We start from the raw sequence: 16,832 nt of genomic DNA, 5'->3' as shown, positions 1-16,832 counted from the left end.
AAAAGAAATGCATTCTCTATAGTTTTCATTCAATAAGTAACAACCTCTCATAATTTCTTAATTACAGTAATTGGATTAAGTTCTTGTGCAATAGTATGGTGCTGAACTCCACTGACCAATTTTGATGTGGCAGGACGTGTAGTCTGAAGGACGTTTGTGTGCCGAGCAATTTCATTTTTCTCACGAAAAGCAGATTGCTGTTTGATCTCAATTACTTACAACAGTGGTCCCTTAGGTATGAAAAGCTACGAAAACTTGGGCTCAAAGCTATCCGCAATACGGCCAAGTAACTAACAGAGTCGTATTTTAAACTTTAAAGAACAGTAACTTCCTCCAAATTGTAATACGTCACCAACTGGTTCAGAAGCTGATCATCAAGGAGGCAGCAACCAAAATTCAGGTACCAGTTACGAACTGCAAGTAAAAAATTTCAATCAAAACACCCTCCAAAAACATATATAAATATTCATATTATTAAGATAAGAGTCATTTTATAACCTCTCGACTCTGAAACAAGCGGGACATGGCTCTCGCCACGGACGGCAGTGAACGTTTATGCAAGATGTCCTCTACCCGGGCAGTTTGTTGCGATCACGAATTGTCATCCGCAAAAATGAAGTCATGGCCCAAGCAAGTCCCCTCTAAAAAGACGCACAAGGCGAAGGAGTACAGTGTGACAATAACGTTGAGCCTTAAGTGTACCGTTCTCAAAGATTTGGGGGTCGGTTTATATGTAGTTTACCTTTATTTGAATTAATGAATTTGAAACCTCTCTCCTCTTCTTACATATCCGTTAGATACCATATTCAACTGCTAAGCAACACAGACTGATAGTTGGCATTGTATTGCGCTTGTGAACAGAGTGCTGATTTTGAAATAATGAAAATAATTGTTATTAAATCTCAAAAGAAACTAATTCTGTAGCCAGTGGAAACTATTTAAATGAAACTCAGTGATGAAATTTACGTACATGAAGGGTAATGTCTGACTTGAAACACCCACAAAATAAAATATTGCTCAACTGCGATTAAGATTACCTTCACTGCTCAGTGTCGATTAATCTGTTTACTCAGCAAAACACGTGAGAATTCTACGTACTGCTTGCTCACGAACATGCAGTGTGATATCTGCCCTGGAAGAAAAGTGACTTACCTCATGCCCAGTATACTGTCTGGTGTGCTGACGTTCTTGAAAGCAAATTGAAATTAGGAGATGCAGCAGCGAAAGTAAAACAATCTACTCAATACCAAATTTTTCTTTGCTCGTCAGAAACAATCTATGGGTGTGTGTAGCGTAAGGTGCAATGCACAAACAACAAAATATTTAAACCTTTATTAAAAATGATAAATGAGGGTTTTACTTTAAAGAAAAGCGTTCATGGAAAATGAAACTCTGGTTGCCATAAAAGACTGTTAAATATAAGATGACTGTACCAGTTACGAAGTTCTCACATTATAAAGAAATACAGTTTACACAATGCATTATTTTTGGTATAATGTAAACGAAGACATCAAATTAACATAAATCATGAACATTATTAGTTACCTAAGGGACAAAGATTTCTTTCAGTTAATAGTTCTGACAAACAACCATTTCAATCTTTTGTGTGCATTTGTTGTGTTGAAATATTCCTCCAAACATCTTCTCCATCCATGCAGTCAAGAAATTATCATTACAAAATATCTTTACAAACAAGTTTTCATCTCTGTAATAAAGTAGATCAGACAATTTCTACCAGATCCACAAATACCAGATCTCGTTCTCTAAAACTGAGCTGCTCGCTACTATGCCCCTAGTAAGAATACCCTAACGCTACATAACTGACTGGCAATCAAGTGCACCACAGAGTACGTTAAACACAGCATGAAGGTCCTTTTCCACATCTCGTGCAGCGCACTCACGCATCTTTGTCCCAGTCTATTAAAGGTGACTTTTTTTTGTCGCCAGTCTTCTGACTGGTTTGATGTGGCCCGCCACGAATTCCTCTCCTGTGCTAACGTCTTCATCTCAGAGCAGCACTTGCAACCTACGCCCTCAATTATTTGCTGGATGTATTCCAATCTCTGTCTTCCTCTACTTTTTTTGACCTCTACAGCTCCGTCTGGTACCATAGAAGTCATTCCCTCATGTCTTAGCAGATGTCCTATCATCCTGTCCCTTCTTCTTATCAGTGTTTTCCACATATTCCTTTCCTCTCAGATTCTGCGTAGAACCTCCTCATTCCTTACCTTATCAGTCCACCAAATTTTCAACGTTCGTCTGTAGCACCACATCTCAAATGCTTCGATTTCATTCTGTTACAGTTTTCCCACACTCCATGTTTTACTGCCATACAATGCTGTATTCCTGACGTGCATTCTCAGTAATTTCTTCCTCAAATTAAGGCCAATATTTAATATTAGTAGACTTCTCTCGGCCAGGAATGCCCTTTTTGCCTTTGCTAGCCTGCTTTTGATGCCCTCGTTGCTCCGTCCGTCATTGGTTATTTTGCTGCCTAGATAGCAGAATTCCTTAACTTCATCTACTTCGTGACAATCAATCCTGATGTTAAGTTTCTCACTATTCTCATTTGTACAACTTCTCATTACCTTCATCTTTCTTCGATTTACTCACAATCCATACTCTTTACCCATTAGACTGTTCATTCAATTCAGCAGATCGTGTAATTCTTCTTCACTTTCACTCAGGATAGCAATGTCATCAGCGAATCGTATCATTGATATCCTTTCACCTTGTATTTTTATTCCACTCCTGAACCTTTCTTTTATTTCAATCATAGCTCCCTCGATTTAAAGATTGAACAGTAGGGGCGAAAGGCTGCATCCATGTCTTACTCCCTTTTTAATACGAGCACTTCGTTGTTGATCGTCCACTCTTATTATTCCCTCTTTGCTCTTGTACATATTGCATATGACCATTCTCTCCCTATAGCTTACCCCTACTTTTATCAGAGTTTCGAACATCTTGCACCATTTTACACTGTCGAATGCTTTTTCCAGGTCGACAAATGCTCTTAATGTGCCTTGATTTTTCTTTAGCCTTCCTTCCACTATTAACCACAATGCCAGAACTGTCTTCTCATGCCTTTACCTTCCCTAATGCCAAACTGATCGCCATCTAGTGCATGATGAATTTTCTTTTCCATGTTTCTGTATATTATTCTTGTAAGCAACTTGGACGCATGAGCTGAAAAGCTGATTGTTCGATAATTCTCCCACTTGTCAGCCCTTGACGTCTTCGGAATTGTGTCGATGATGCTTTTCGAAAGTCAGATGATATGTCGCCAGACTTATACATTCTACACACCAACGTGAATAGTAGTTTTGTTACCCCTTTCCCCAATGATTGTAGAAATTCTAATTGAATGTTATCGATCCCTTCTGCCTTATTTTATCTTAAGTCCTCCTAAACTCTTTTAAATTCTGATTGTAATACTGGATCCCCTGTCTCTTCTAAATCGGCTCATGTATCATCTTCAATCATATCAGACGGATCTTCCCCCTCATAGAGACTTTCAATGTATTCTTTCCACCTATCTGCTCTCTCCTCTGCATTTAACAGGGGAATTCCTGTTGCACTCTTAATGTTATCACCCTTGCTTTTATTGTCACCGAAGGTTGTTTTGACCTTCCTGTATGCTAGGTGGGACTAACGAATGTCGAAGATCAAGAAAAAGAAAGTCACCTTGAGAAGAGAGTCTGGGAGGACTGCAGTTTTTTACCGTTTTGTTGAACCTGTACGCCGAACAATGTAGGAAAATAAATAAAATTTTCGTAGGGCAACCATAAGTGTAAAAGGAAGAAATTTAAATATTAGGTGTCAAATACGACATAGCTCCTGTGACTAGGACTTAGAAGAACAATCAAAATGCATAATTAGTGCAGAAGATGGCTCGAGAGAAAACAAAAAAAAAACAAAACATGAAGAACAGTTGTAAAAGGCATAATAACCATTTTCTTAGGAACCAAATTATAATTTACATAGAAGTGGAACTAGGGAAGTAAGGCTTTGCGGATAGGTCCAGTAAAGGGATTTATCTGAAGTGGTTTGACGAAGGCGAAAAAGCTTTCTTGAATAAAAAGGAAGTATCAGAGATTGATACAGAAGTGAGGAATAAGTTCCCGAAAATTTCAGAGGAATACAGCAGGTGTTCGTTGAGATTAACCTAGAAAAGCGACCTCCTCGATTGGAGCTGTGACAGTACTGAGAACAGGCGACTGACTCTCAACCACAAGAAGTCGCTGTGCGGCATGGGGGGGGGGGGGGGGGGATTGAAGTTACTTTACCTAACAAAGTAAAAGCTATCTGATGTGCTGCGAGCGTTAAACACTCAAGGCGCTGAAAAACTTATATACACCACTGTAAGACTAAGGCCTTGTATTCAAGTAATCTCTTAGCACTTTGAGAAGTAGAGTGGCGAGAAACTGGAGCGACCAACGTCAGCGAATACATAGATCAAGTAGAAAACTGCAGTGTCTACTTTCTGTCCCATTCGACTGCACACTGCCGTATTGCCCACAGATTGATCCACCTACATGTAGAGATCTGAAGTGGATTGAGGAACAGAGCAGAGGCACAATCTGCTGAAATTCTGCTTCTGCTACAAGAAATAAGAAAAGTTACACTATCCTAAATCTATAAGGAATGGGTAGAATGTGAGCTTTTAGTATTTCCGTTTAGGTCAGGAAGCAGTTAAGTTGCATGGACAGGTAGCTTCTAAGTTCTTGTAAGAAGAAATTTTACGCATGCCCAGGTCATGTGATGAGCTTTGGACTTACAAGACTAAAGGCATCTGTTAGAGTGGCAATTGACGTGAAATTTGCTCTAAAACAACTGATAAACGTTGCCAGAAACTACAAAAAGAGAGAGAATATCAATGGCAAAGAAATGTAGTACAGTCTAGATGACCTGGTATTAAAGACGTTTTGACATTATGAGAAGCCGGTTCGCAGAGCGAGAGGCAGAGGTGAGTATCTGACAGCTTGTGGCGGCCAGCAGGCACCTGCTGGGTGGTGTATGCAAGGTATACAGGTTCCCGAGCACCAGATGTGTTTCCTGATGTACGCAGCCTCCACGCTGGCGGGAGAGTGGAGACGACACATTGGCAGCTGCGGTAGACAAAGACGAATATTATATATTTTCAACGAAATTTCATTATTGACGATCCAATGGGCCAGTAAAGTAGAAGATATCTTCAGAAAAAATCAATATTGTTGATACAACATTTTAAAATTTTTCTTGTGATGAATCCATTTCGCCTAAATTGCCATCTTCAGAGCATATGCGAAAATTAGGTAATATTTTTATTTTAGTATAAAGTTGGTTAATTGTATTTTCGGATATTCGAATTTGGTACTTACATTCATATATCATTAGTGGTCGCCGTCACTCTGTATTATATTACAACATGATGAACATTTAGAAGTCTGATGCTAGAAGCTAGTTTGTGGTTTGCTGCTGTTGTTAATCATCCTTTCTCGTACTTTTTATAATTTAACTTTTTATCGTCAAATCTGTTAGACTGACAGTAGTGACAGTTGGACAAATACGCTATATGGTTACAGTTGCAGTGATGTGTTGATGCTATCATTTTGGGCAGTATGTATGAACTTTGTAATCGATGCGTCTGTGGGTAGTTGTTTGTTTCTATCCCTTAGGCTTCGTTAGGAATTCAATAAAATTTTCAATGAAATGTCTATGTTTTAAATCTGTTTTCTCATTTAAAATGTCATCAGGACGTTCTAGTGCATGTCTGTAAATTTCTGTCTTCAAGTGCGTTTGTTGTTAAACATTTAGGTAATACGTGTAAAATTTTCATCGCTATCTCCATTCCTCGTGCGTTGTCGTTATTAGTGGAAATCTTACACCTAACACCCAAAGGTTTAACAGTGAACTTATCGAAGAGTTAGAGCTCACACTGCAACGCGTTGATGAACATAAACGTTTCATTCAAAATCTTATTGAATTCCTAACGAAAGGTAAGGGATAGACACAAACGACTACCCACAGACTCATTGATTAGAACATACGTACAGCCCAGAAGATAACATAAACACATCACATCAAATGTAACCATATAGCATCTTCGCCCAACGGTCAAAACCGTCCGTCTGTCAAATCTGAAGGTAATACGTCAAATTAGAAAAGTTACGGAAAAGGACGGTTAACAACAGTAGCGAAACGTAAAACAGCTTATAGCAATCAGCGTCCTAAATCTACACCGAGGTTGTAATACAATACAGACTGACCACGAGCATTGACGATATATGAACGTAAGTACCAAATCTGTAAATCCTAAAATACGATTCACCAACATTAAAATAAAATAAGAAATATTATGTAACTTTCGCATATGGCCTGAAGATGGTGATCTAGACGAAATGTATCCACCACGATAAATACATTAAAATACTGTAGCAGCCATCTGCATTTTACTACATAATATCTCTAAGAGATTGCGGTATTCAACTAAATTACGTAAAAGACCTTAAAAATATGACATAGGAAACTCAAGTACGCTAAGAAACTCGTGGCGATGAGATGGAATCATTGGAACTTCAAGCACTCTTCTAGGATACATATTACGAAAGTTACTACTGTTTTTAATTACAATAAATTATAAAGTTAATAACAGCTAACCCACGGGAACTATGTGATCATACGTGTAGACATATGAAAGGTGATGGCATCGGTTAACATGGCAACGTTCTGGTTTTCGGGTCTGACATGTGTGTAACGAATTACAGACGATTTTATTTAAAGATTATATGCGAATGTGTCAGTGCTGTACATTGTGCTTGTTGTAAATTGAGACAATTAAATATTTTGAAAACAACACATAGAATGAAAAAAAAATGTTCTAGGTGAGAAGCTGGTACCAGCCAGTGAGGCATAGCTCTCTACTACAACTGGCCACCTCGTAAGCACCTTTTCCGCGTTGGCGGGGTCAGCTTTGTGTTTACAAAAGGGATGTTCCCATTTTCATTACTCAGATCCATGTTTTAAATATGTGGCAGATGGCGATGTAATCCACAAATATCAGAAGTGTTAGTTTTAGCAATTAAGGAGCGAGGCAGTTTGTTCTGCATTGGGATGTAAAAGTAAACATTAGCGTTCTATCGTATGGTATTGATGTTCAAATGTTACTTGAGTGTTGCAAATGTGAATTTATAGTGCACACAATATGGCTAGACGTTGACATTTCTGGCAAAAACTGCCTGCGACATGCATTTTTGTATCTAGCTTGTTTAACAGAATTTTGTTATTTTAATGAGAGGTCCTAAAATGACTGCAATAATTTTTCTGTAATCTAGTACATTATGTGTATGTATGATTAGCTTTAAATTTGAATGTTGGTCATTGTTTAACTATCTAACAGGGATTCAATAGTTCATTATGTTTAAAAGCACATTTGCAGGTTGGTCGTAGATAAATTGCTAAAAAGTAGATATATGTTAAGAATATAAATAAAGAATTACTTAAGATATTAATTAGTATAAGCGGTTGTATCGATTGTGGCGTGCAACCGCTGAAACATTAGAATAATTGCGCAGTTCAGTTGTCTTCCCGAGAAGACGTCAACTTTTTTTGTTCCAGGTGCTCTCCCGATAGGACGCATATCTGCATCGCTGCAGATAATTATTTGGCACATTGTCATTATTTTATTTTATTAAGACGCGATCTCACTTAACAGCACCATGATTAATGTAAGTGTCTACGTAATTTAATTTAGTACAATGTTTTGTGAGTACAGTGATATTATTTAATCTTGCGTTTCATTTATGTTGCAAGCCATTGTCCTGATTAAACGGCGTCTTGGCAAGGCTAAAGGTTCCCTGTTACAAACTTTACAAAGGCCCAGTACGAGCCAAAAAACTTTGTAATTATTCTGTCTACGAAGTCCGATAAAGATATATTTTCAGAAAATTCACCCACGGTCAAACTAACAATGAACGGACCTTACGCAAAAAGACATTATAAAGCGCGCAATGTTAGTATAATCTGATCACATACTATTATCATTACCTATTATTATTTGTATGTTCTCTGATATTCTCTAACCAGACAGAAAAAGCCACCATAAATCAAAGATGTTATAAGAAAGACTTGAGGGTGAGAGATAGGACTCGCAGATCTTCAGTCATTTGTCTTTGAATGATGTTGATGCGTGGGCTTTTCTTGAGTGCTTTAGCAGCAGAGTAACTGTGTGAGTTAAAGACTTTAAAAAATTCAGTGTACTTGAAATAATTTAATGCGTAGGAAATACATTCTTCTCACTGTACTAGGATTATGGATTGTGATTTCGGCGACTGATCGTAGGGGACTATATAGATTTGTTTTGTGGGATTTCAGAAGATTGTAAACCGCTTATTCATGATAACGAATTTCTGGTACCGCTACAGTTGATAGTGGGAGGTTCTGAAAGTCTGCTTTTGATTTTCGTGAATTAATGTGCAGTAAATGAATTTCGTGCGCGCATGTTTCCATATTCGACGATATACTGACACTAGTTACGTAAACTATGTGATGAAAAGTATCTGGACACGCAGTAGTGATACATCATGCCATAGCCTATGGCAACCTGTTGGAAGGTTGTGAGTTTGGGGAATGGCTAGAGAATGTTAACTGCCATGAAGTACAGTGCCAACAGTGAAGTACAGAGGAGATGGTGTTGCGGTATGGAGGTATGTCTCTTTGTAAGGGTGTGGTCGCCTTATCGAGCTTAAGGAAATATTATATATGGAAAGATATAAACAGGTTTTACAGCAATGTTTAATGCATAGGGTACAGCGACACATCGAGGACGGTGACTATATCAGCATTACAATGCAAAAATGGTTCAAATGGCTCTGAGCACTATGGGACTTAACTGGTGAGGTCATCAGTCCCCTAGAACGTAGAACTACTTAAACCGAACTAACCTAAAAGCACAAACATGCCCGAGGCAGGATTCTAACCTGCGACCGTAGCGTCGCGCGCTTCCAGTCTGTAGCGTCTAGAAGCGCTCGGCTACTCCGGCCGGCTATTACAATGCACCCTGTCATAAAGCAGCATCTCTGAGTCGGTGGTTGGTGAACAGTAAAATCACTAAAATGGACTGGCCTGCCCAAAGAACCGACCTATAGCGAATGGAATACGTTTGAGAAGAATTAGAAAGTAGCCTTCTCTCCACCCCATATCATCCAACATCAGTACCTTCACTGGTTTGGGCTCCTGATTTAGGATTGGCTGCTGTTACTCCGAAGACATTCAGATACCTTCAGTGTCTCCAGTAGAGCTCAAGCAGTCGTAAAGGTAAGCACTGGACAAACCCCTCATTCATGTCCACTACCAAGTGTCGGATACTTTTGATAAGATAATGTACATTAAAAACTGATGATTTGAAACAGCGATTATTATTTATAGTACTTTCGACTTATCTCTTAACATAAAACAATAATTAATTATGTATTGAACCGGTAAGATTTAAAGCAACAGTGCCCTACCTACCCCTGAGTTATCACAAGCCAACAACGTGGGCCTGTATTGTCGACACCAATAACGTTCGTGAAATGTTTAATGACGAATTAATTAGAAAATAAATACTCTATGTGATAAAAAGAATCCGGACACCTGGTTGAAAATGACTTACGACTTCGTGGCGCCCTCCATTCGTAATGCTGGATTTCAGTATGGTATTGACCCACTCTTTGCCCTGATGACAGCTTCCACTCTCGCAGGTATACGTTCAGTCAGGTGCTGGAAGGTTTCTTGGGGAATGGCAGCCCATTCTTCACGGGGTACTGCACTCAGGAGAGGTACGGCTGTACGTCGGTGAAGTCTGGCACGAAGTCGGCGTTCCAAAACATCCCAAAGGTGTTCTGTAGGATTCAGGTCAGGAATCTGTGCAGGCCAGTCCATTACAGGGACGTTATTGTCGAGTAACCACTCCGCCATTGGCCGTGCATTATGAACAGGTGCTCGATCGTGTTGAAAGCTGCAATCGCCATCTCCGAATTGCTCTTTAACAGTGGGAAGCAATAAGGTGCTTAAAACATCAATTTGGGCCTGTACTGTGATAGTGCCACCCAAAACAACAAGGGGTGAAGCTCCCTCCATGAAAGCACGACCACATTATAGCACCACCGAATTTTACTGTTGCCACTACACATGCTGGCACATGACGTTCACCGGACATTCGCCACCTCCACACCCTGCCATCGGATCGTCACGTTGTGTACCGTGATTCGTCACTCCACGCAATGTTTTTCCACGGTTCAATCGTCATATGTTCACGCCCCTTAAGCCAAGCGAGGCGTCGTTTGACATTACCGGCGTCATGTGTGGATTGCGACCAACCGCTCGACCATGAAATCGAAGTTTTCTCACCTCCCGCCTAACTATCACAGTACTTGCAGTGGATCCTGATGCAGTTTGGAATTCCAGTGTAATGGTCTGGATAGGTTACTGCCTATTACACATTACGACCCTCTTCAAGTTTCGGCGGTCTCTGTCAGTCAACAGACGAGGTCGGCCTGTACACTTTTGTTCTGTATGTGTCCCTTCACGTTTCCACTTCACTATCACATCGGGAACAGTGGACCTAGAGATGTTTATGAGTTTGGAAATCTCGCGTACAGATGTATGACACAAGTGACACCAAGTGAACTGAGCACGTTCAAAGTCCGTGAATTCCGCGGAGCGCCCCATTCTGCTCTCTGGCGATGCCTAATGAATACTGAGGTCGCTGATATGGAGTACCTGGCAGCGCAATGCACCTAATATGATGAACGTTTGTATTTGGGGGTGCCCGGATACTTTTGATCACATAATGTAGCAGTATTTGCGCAACTGATTACGCAAGGTGACGCGTATAGCTGACCATAAAGAATTGATCGCAAAGGACTCTGGAAAAAGTCTGTATTTAATTAATCTTGTTATGGTGAAGGTCTACAGACATGATGCCTTAAAATGTTTTAGGTACAGATGGATTGCGATATTCGGTGTGTGACACCTTGATATGAGATTCTAGGCAACAAGAAGGTGTCGTTAATGATGAAAACTTAGTCTACCCCGAATGTTTGGCATGTGTCTGCGGTGTAGATTTCTTGAAGCCAAGGTGTGAAAGCTGCATAAAATAAAAGACAAGGCAATTAATGGAAAGACTGTACAGCGGAATGTGGACCTTGAAACTGGTGAAGCGTTATGCAACAAAGAGAAGGGAGAAAATTGGTGGTTAGTCCCTTCCTTCATTAACAGTATTGCAAGCAGATTGGATGTGGCTGACCCATCAGGCGCTGGGGTCGGGTCGGTGCTAGCAGAAGCGGCCCCAGACACGTCTCCGGTTTGGAATTTCGTTGAATTGTGTAGAAGTAGCTCCAGTGATGAGCTCCACAGTGTACAGTTTGACTGCCCGTAATGTCTTGTCCGACATTTATAGCACTCAGTACTTAATGGGGAGCGTTGGTTTTCCCTATTGCCACCCGTTCGTCGTTCGAACCCTATTCCGCATGAAGGCAGCAGGAATTCGGAGGAATTTAACAGTTGTTTCACCTCTAGTCTCGTTTCCTTCACTTTCTCCTTAGCAGTCTCGGCTGTTGGCTTGAGCTAAAACTACGGAACTTCATTTAAGAAGAGATCCGTCGCTTTGAGATTAATAAATAAAACATTTACATAATCGTGTTGTTTATCTCAAGGACGATGAGTACTTCTCCGCAATAACATAATGTGTCGGCTAGTGCTAATCGAGAAATTTATTAATATCGCAACTGAAAGCTTCTCCGCCCAGCTTTATTATCAATATATAACTCAGAAGATTGACCACTTGGAGATGTTACATTACACAGCACTTTCAGCTCAACTGTTAGTCAACTGTGTTGCATTTTGCAACATAGAACAGACGTGTGTCTTTGACTTGCACCGACAACTCCGCTGCGCTCACCCGTAATTCAGAAACTGGGCCAGCAAGATGTAAATCGCTAGCTTTGCGTCTTTGACTTGCAACTAGCAAAGGGTGAAACTATTCTCGCCGGTAATGCTCTTCGCATGCTGAAGCAGGCATAGTCTGCCGTCAGCTCTGTGTCGACGCGTCTCTAACGCTGTCTGAAAGTCTGTTTTCATTTGGCTTAGGTTTTAAGTGTAGTTAGGGTGCTACATAAGCCATTACCACTATACCACTTTGCTGATCTTAGAGTCTTCGATGTCTTCACACAGCGAGAAAAAATTTAAAGTGAATAATGTCCTTCTCTGCCTCGTGATGACTGGGTGTTGTGTGATGTCCTTAGGTTAGTTAGGTTTAAGTAGTTCTGAGTTGTAGGAGACTGATGACCATAGATGTTAAGTCCCATAGTGCTCAGAGCCATTTGAACCACTTTTGAATAACGTTCTCATTTTAGAGAAATCGTCTTGCATACTACTTTTTAAGTAATGTGAAGTCAATATTTTCCGATGTTAATAAAAGTAGTTTCCTATTTAGTTATGAGCATCAACGAGATCAACAACGAAGCTAAAATTTTGATTTTATGTGTGTTATTTGGATCCATTCAATCTTAATTCCGTTTGGCTCGTAATCAGATTAGCCCGAAGAGCTGTGATGAAGCCATCGTAGAAAGCTAAGACGCAGAATAAGCATCTGTAAACAGCTCAGCGATTGAGTTTCTCTCATGAGATTCGACAGCAAACCAACCCACAGTGGACCCGAATATTTAAAAAGTTAACAGAACTAGAAAAGAGTTCGGAATTAAGAAGTTTCGTTTAATAGGTTGGCTAGAGCAATATTCCTACTATTGGTTTCCGGTCTCAGAAGCGCTCAGCTATTGTCTTCCGAAGGTTGAATTTCTCGTCCGACGCGGCATTTATTTCCGAGCCCGACGCAGAGCTAGCTACACCGTAAGAATTCTGCGTCGTTCGTACGATGTATTTATGTTCATGGAACTCAGACCGACGGCCTTGCCGCAGTGGTAACACCGGTTCGCGTCAGATCACCCAAGTTAAGCGCTGTCGGCCTCAGGTAACACTTGGATGGGTGACCATTCGGTCTGCCGATTGCTATTGGCAAACAGGGTGCACTCAACTCAACCCTTGTAAGGCAAACTAAAGAGCTACTTAATTGAGAAGTAGCAGTTCCGGTCTCGCAAACTGACATACGGCGGGGAGAGCGGTGTGCTGACCACATGACCCTCCACATCCGCATCCAGTGACGCCTGTGGGCTGAGGACGACACGGCGACCGCTTGGTACCTTTGGGCCTTCATGGCCTGTTCGTCCAGAGGTTAGTTTAGAAATCAGACAGAAATTATTTTAATGGAAGCTATTCCAGGAACTACATACTTAACTATGGACATTTATTCCATTATTTCACAATTAATTAACAACTGGTTTCTGTTAAATAACTTGTTACCGAGTTTAAGCAAAGAAATTGTAAAACGTGAGCGAAAAAGAGGAGAGAAGTTTTAGATTCCATGACATTTCACTTTCTGCTTCATTCCGTTTATTGTCTTCACCAATCAACTTTAGAGTCCAGCTAATTAGCCGTAACTCTGACTTTGAGCCATTCTTACAGTGACGTTTCAAAAAATGACGTTATGTACACAGAAGAAGTATAACTGAAGATTTTACTAAAATAAGAAAAACACATTTGCACACATAACAATACAATTATTATTTCTACAACATTGCTAAAAGCAATTACAAGATAAAAATAAAATTACTACAATTTTACCAACTGGTCAGCTGTTGGAAAATGCGCAGTAATGAACAAACGAGGACTAATGGAGTATCACCTAAGCTTTGTCCAAAGGTCTTCTCGCGTGAAAAATATGCAGAATGTGTTCCAATGACTTCCGACAACAACCAGTCCCAATATTTTTTCCTCTTGAAAACCATTTCCGCGGAAAACGGAAATTATGTCATCGGAAGTTGTGGCCTTCTTGATGCCTGCTGCAGAGGATTACGAGGTATCACGTGCTGGGACCGTGAAGAGGATACAAATGAAGGTGAGGAAGAAGATGAGTAAGATAGTAAAGAGGAAGAACGAGAAGAACACGAGATAGAAGATTTAGAAGACTTCGAAACTCTCAAATTAATAAAGTTTACTATTAAAATGATGCATGTTCACCAAAAACATTTTTTTCCACTTCATTAATTTCTTCCAGATTTTTTCGCGTTATACCCATTTTATGGCCATACTGGAGCAGCATTCAAATTTTTGGCATTTTCACAGGATTCTGGACCACTGTGTGACGCCGACAATTGTAGTTCAGGTATACATGCCGGAGACGCAAGCAGAAAAAGAAGCGGTAGAGAAACAATATGAGGATATTGAAAAAGAAATTCAGTACGTAAAAGGAGAGGAAATCTAATAATAATGGATCACTGTTGTAGGGGAAGGATTAGAAGAAAGGGTTACGGGAGAATATGGTCTAGGCAGCAGAAATGAGGGAGTTGGAAGACAGAGTTCCGCAATAAAATTTAGATGATATACTCTGTTCAAGAACCACACGGACATGGGAAAATTCCAGCTGTATTGCATCATGGCCAGACAGAGATTCCCAAATCAGATATTGTTTTGTAAGGTGTGCCAAGGAGCAGATGTATATTCAAATCTTAATTAAGAAGTGAAGAACTGATAGAAATATAAGAGAATCGTCAGGAAAAATCAATGTGGAAGGAAGTGGGATACTGAAGTACTGGGGAATGATGGGAGTAGATAGTTCGATTGAAGAGGAATGGACATTTCTGAAAAAGGCGATCGCATATGTTCAACAGGCGGACACGAGTGCAAGGAAGGTAACTGCGAAGAAACCATGTGTAACAGAAGAAATACTTCAGTTGATCGACAAAAGGAGGTGGTCCAAAAATGTTGATAGAAAGACAAATGACTTAGGAATGAAATAGAAGGGTGTACAGGACAGTCAAAGCGAAATGGCTGCAGAAAAAATATGAAGAAACCGAAAAAGAAATGATCGTCGGAACGACTGATTCATCATGTAGGAAAGCGCAAACAACCTTCCGTGAAATTAAAAACAAGGATGGTAACATTAAGAGTGCAGTGGGGATTCCACTGTTAGAGGCAGAGGAGACAGCAGATAGTTGGGAAGAGTACAATGGAGGCTTCTATGAGGGCAGGGCTTGCCTGATGACTCGATGAGAGAAGAAACAGGAGCCGACAAGGACCACATTCGAGATCCAGTATTACACTTATGATTTAGAAGATCTCTGGTAGACGTGATATCAAATAAAGCAGAAGGGATAGGTAAAATGACAAACAAACGAGTATTAAAGTTGGTGTGTATACTCTCTGACTGGCGACGGAACATCAGACTTTCGAAAAAATGTCATTGATACAATTCCGAAGATAACAAGGACGGACGGGTGGGAAAACTATATTGCAATCAGCTTAAAATCTTTTGAGCCCAAGCTGCTGATAAGAATAAAATACAGAAGAATGGAAAATCCGCTAGGTGACTATCAGATTGGTCTTAGGAAAGATAAAGGCAGTTGTGGCTTTGCGGCTGAGAACGGAAGCAAGACTGAAGAAAAATCAAGACACGCTCATCGGATTTGTCGATCTAGAAAAAGTGGTCGACAGTGTGGAATGGTGCAAGGTAATAGAAAATTAATAGAAGAGGGAAATACGTTTAATATAAAATGTGTGCAAGAACCAAGGGGGAGCAATAGGAGTGGAACACCAAGAACGAAGTGCACGGATTAAAGAAAACCTGTAAGGCAGGGATGCAATCTTTCGTCCCTACTCTTTGGTCTATACATCGAAGCGACAATGAGAGAAATAAAAGAAGACGTTCACTAGTGAGATTAAAATAGAAAGTGAAAGGATATCATTGAAAATATTCGGTGATGACATGCCTGTCCTCAGTGAAAGCGAAGGATTACGGGATCTCTTGAATGGAATGAACAGTCTACTCAGTGAAGAATAAGAATTGAGAGTAATCGGAAAAAGACAACAGTAACGAAAAGTAGCAGAAATAAGAATAGTGAGATACTTAACATCAAAATTAGTGGTAACGACGTACACGAAGTTAAGGAATTCTGCTGCCTTGGGAACAAAGTAACCCACGACGGAGGAAAATAGGTGGACATAAAAAGCGGACTAGCACAGGCAAACAGGGCATTCATGGTCAAGAGAAATCTGATGGTGTCAGACATGGGCCTTAATTTGAAGAAGAAATATCTGTGAATGTTTGTTTAGAGCACAAATTTCTATGGCCGTAAACCACTGATATTGAGAAAACCGGAACAGAGGAGTTTGAAATGTGGTGTCACAGACGAATTCTGAGAATTAGGTGGCCTCATAACGAATGAGAAAGTTCTCCGCAGAATCGACGGAAGAAGGAACATATGGAAAACACTAACAAGAGGGGATGTCAAGGTATTAGAACAAGTGAAACTTCCTGGCAGATTAAAACTGTGTTCCAGACCGAGATTCGAATTCGGGACCTCCGCCTTTCGCGGGCAAGTACTCAACCATCTGAGCTACCGAATCTGCCAGGAAGTTACATATCAGCGCACACTCCGCTGCAGAGTGAAAATCTCATTCTATTAGAACAAGTGTTAAAACATAGAACCTCCATGGTACCAGAGGGAGCAGTAAAGTATAAAAACTGCACGGGAGACAGACAATGGAATACATCCATTAGTGTAAGTTCTACTCTGTAATGAAGAGGTTGGCGCAGAAGAGGAATTCGTGGCAGGCCGTATCAGACAAGACCGACGACTCAGAAGAAGAAGTTAGAGATCGATGGATGGAATGATTACTGACAGCCTGCTTATGCGTCACGCCAGTTCTCTATGCTCTATGCTGGTTGGTTGGTGGATTTGGGAGAGGCGACCAAACAG

The sequence above is a fragment of the Schistocerca serialis genome, chromosome 8 (genome assembly GCF_023864345.2).
Source record: "Schistocerca serialis cubense isolate TAMUIC-IGC-003099 chromosome 8, iqSchSeri2.2, whole genome shotgun sequence".
Lineage (NCBI taxonomy): Eukaryota > Metazoa > Arthropoda > Insecta > Orthoptera > Acrididae > Schistocerca > Schistocerca serialis.
This window is presented reverse-complemented; position numbering follows the sequence as displayed.